Source organism: Helianthus annuus, chromosome 11 (assembly GCF_002127325.2).
Source record: "Helianthus annuus cultivar XRQ/B chromosome 11, HanXRQr2.0-SUNRISE, whole genome shotgun sequence".
Lineage (NCBI taxonomy): Eukaryota > Viridiplantae > Streptophyta > Magnoliopsida > Asterales > Asteraceae > Helianthus > Helianthus annuus.
In genome coordinates this window covers 159,250,701-159,254,448 of record NC_035443.2, presented here as the reverse complement: position 1 = coordinate 159,254,448, position 3,748 = coordinate 159,250,701, and the positions used below count along the sequence as shown (strand labels likewise).

Sequence of the window (3,748 nt, the reverse complement as noted above, 5' to 3'; positions counted from 1 at the left end):
CTGGAATCTGGTCCCTGACTCAGCTTCGCCTTACGTTTTTTTATCTTCTGATTGGCTCATATATTGTTTTATCTGTTGATTACTTCTGTGGTCTATTGTCTGGTTATTAATGTTCTGTTTTGTGTTCTTATTTGTTCTTTTGTGTCTTATTTTTTTGTTCTTTGGTTTTGGCTGATTCATTGTTTGATACTGTGTGTCTATGTAGATTGTGGTAACAATATTGTTTAAAATCTGTCACTAGGTGACTATTAAAATTGTTGAATAATTTTCTTAAATCTAATAGAAGGTTTATATAAGGTGTTTGGTCTTCACTTTTTTTTTGAAAGTTGTTCATATATTGTGTCTTGTTCTGGTGTGTATTAGTCTTGAGCTTGTTGTTGGCATGTTCTTAGATCCATTTTTGTGTTGATTCGGGTTGTATATGAGATCCTTGTTGTTTATGTTATTGTTATCTGTTTGGCTCTCATCTTTGTTCGCTTTAAAGGGTTAGGTTTTGTAAGTCATGACAGTTTGTGTATATTTTGGTTTTGTTATGTCTCTTGAATCTTGTATGATAATTGAATGATCATGTTTTTTTTATTCATGACTTACTGTGGTTTTCATTGCATGATCTTGTTGTTTCATTCATGATTGGATGTCTGGTTGCTATGTAGTGTGCTATGTTTGTGGTAATGTGATCTTGTATTTGCTGTCATAAGGTGGTTTAGATTGAAATGTTGTTTCTGGTTATTGGTTCGTGTGTTCTGAATCTTTATCATGGATCATGTGATTCGATTTTGTCTTGATCTGTCATTGTGTCTTTCACACGTCGTCTGTATGTCTTGTTGTCTCTTATGGTTAGTCGAACTATGTGGTTCGAGTGTTTCTAACCTGTTGTGTTGTCAAGTGTGTTCTTGAATATGTTGTACAACCTTGTTTGCATATTGATTTATTGTTGTCTTGCATGTTGCTAAAATGTTGTTTGTTTGCAGTCTTTGTGTATGCGTGTCTTTGATCTTGGCTGTATGGTTAGTTGAGATGTGAGGTTCATGTTTAACCAGTGGTATTGTCAAGATTGTTTGTATTTGTGACAGCCTTGTATGTTATCTCTAATGAGATGTTTTTTCTGGTTGCAAATTGTGATGTTTGTGCCTTATCAGAATTAGATTGGATGTGTCTTATTGTCTTGTGTATGTCTCATTATTCGTAGGCTAGTGTGTGAGATGTTATATCATGTGTTTTGTATAGGATGGTTTTCTTGCCTAGTATAGAAGTGTGTGCTTCTTGTGTATCAGTGTTGGTATGAATCTTGTGGTTCTGTATTACTTGAAAAATTGTAATAGTTTTTCTAATCAATCAAATTAGTCTTTGAGTTCTTTACAAGTATTAGTCTTTCGGTCTTCGTATCAAATTCTTAAAAATCGTGTGATTTTTGTTTAAATGATATAACTGTGATGTTGTTGATGGACTGTGTGGTTAATTGGTCAAATTAGAATATGTTTTCTAATTGTTTGTTATCTCACTTGTTTTGTATATGTATGAATCGTGTGATTCGTTGTCTTTTCAGACTTTGTTCTGAGTTATGTAGTCTTTGGTGAATCTCTAGCTTATCAAAATGGCTGGTCTTTCATTGTATTTTGAGAGCTATATTTTTCATATGAGGTTCATTGTTTGAAAATCTTATTGTAGCTTCTTTTGATTGTCAATAATTTCATTTATGTGGTATTCCGGTTGAGTTGATCAGAAGTTGTATCACTGTAAGTAAAAGGTATTGTTGTCTTGCTAGCATCTTTGTGTAGAAGGTTGATCTTGTTTATTGTGGCTACCTTGTTTGCTTCTTTGTGAGAAGTTTTTTGTTCTAGTTGCAAATCATAGGATCTATAGCTTTAATTAGGAGGTTATTTGACTGTTATTTGTTGTCTGGTTTTGAGTTGTATTGTTCTCTCTTTATCAGATTCGTGTTGAATCTCGTGATTCAGGTTTGTGGTTCATGTTTCGTGTAGTTGGAAATGGTTTTGGTTAAAAAAAAAAAACAAATGAGTCTTTATAGTTTCTTGACCAGGTTTTTTGTTCAGATGTGGGTATTTAATTTTTTAGCCATGTGACTTTATGTGTTGTTCAAGTAGTTGATTCTTTTGAATATAGATTCAAAGTCTATCACTACTAGAAAAATTAAAATTTCTGACACCATTTTCCGTAGAAAATGCGTCACAACTCGCGATTTTCTACGAATTTGTGACGAAATGCGTATGTAGGAAAACCACTCGTAGGAAACTGGTTTCTTACGCATTTTCTACGCATTTTCCTACCAATTTCTGACCGAAAAGGGCTGTCACAAATTGCTACACATTTTCTACGCATTTTCCTACCCATTTAACGGAAGTTAATTTTTAATTTTTGCTACACAATTGTCACGAAATTTAATTTTCTACGAATTTGTGACGAAATGCATATGTAGTTAAACCACTCGTAGGAAACTGGTTTCTTTATGCATTTTCTACGCATTTTCCTACCAATTTCTGACAGAAAAGGGCTGTCATAAATTGCTATACATTTTTCTATGCATTTTCCTACCCATTTAACGGAACTTAATTTTTTATTTTTGCTACACAATTGTCACGAAATTTAATGTTTTTTCTAGTTTTATTATATTTACAAAACATCAGAGAGATCAGATACAAAAGCAAATAAAACTAAAACTATAAAATTTCAATAACATTAATCATAAATTTATACAAATTTACAAACAAAAAATGTATAAAATCTACTAACATAAAGAAAATAAAATTACATATTCCTTTAACAAATTCAATAACATTAACCCACACCCATCTCATTTTTCAGCTCTGGAGAATCGAAACCAACATCGAACACCTTCCGAGCAACTCAGCAACTCAACAATCATCTCTTGTGACAAAACAAGTATTATGAAGCCTTTAGAACGTGCTTTTTGATGCATATTTATAAGATCTGTGAGAATATATCATAAGATTTTTTAGGATGCATCATGAAATTTGAAGGTTGTGACAGATCAAAAATGTTATTTAGTTTCTATGAAAATACTATAAGCCTTTTAAGGTACAAAAACCTCTTATATAACTTCCAGATTCGTATGAACTTCCAGATTCGTATGAACTTCCATATTCGTATGAACTTGTTGTTCCAGATCAAAAAACTTCCAGATTCGTATGAACTTTTGTTCCAGATCTGTTGTTCCAGATTCGTATATAACTTCCAGATCTGTTGATGAACTTGTTGTTCCAGATTCGTATATAACTTCCAAGGCAGAAGGAGACGCAGTGTGGGGCGTGGTTGTCGGAGAGTGGCCGGCGCATGTCGCCGGAGATAGGCTAGGCTGATCGAGAGAGAAGGGGGCAGGGGGGTTTGTGGTGTGGTGCTGTTCAAAGTGAAAGGAATTTAGGGTTTAAACTAAAGCTTTTGATTCTAGAGTATTTTTAACCGTTAGATTGATTATTAGGTGAACAATGGACCATAGGATGGTGATCCATGTGAAGTTGAAGTAAAGCTTTTGATTGGCTCAAAAACTTATTGAAATCCTTGTGAAAAAAACCAAACACGACAGTGTATTTAGATTTTTTAAAAACTTAAATATCACAAGTTAATTATAAGAGAAAAATCACATTATATCATATATTAATTAATAGAATAAAAACGTAAAACAATAATTAAGAGACTTGTTATTCCCACGAGTGGATGGTTTCAATAAAATCATAAAAACCAGGGCCGGCCATAAGAATTCGTGTACCCT

At 33.0% G+C, this 3,748-nt stretch overlaps 1 long non-coding RNA gene across 1 annotated transcript; it reads right to left on the bottom strand.

The window, feature by feature from the left end:
• Positions 1 to 2,679: 2,679 nt before the first annotated feature.
• LOC110867468 lies at positions 2,680 to 3,382 on the bottom strand. The gene is made up of 2 exons (XR_002551621.2): positions 3,068 to 3,382; positions 2,680 to 2,949 (listed from the first exon to the last, which is right to left on the bottom strand). It is a non-coding gene; the product is annotated as an uncharacterized LOC110867468 (long non-coding RNA).
• Positions 3,383 to 3,748: the final 366 nt, after the last annotated feature.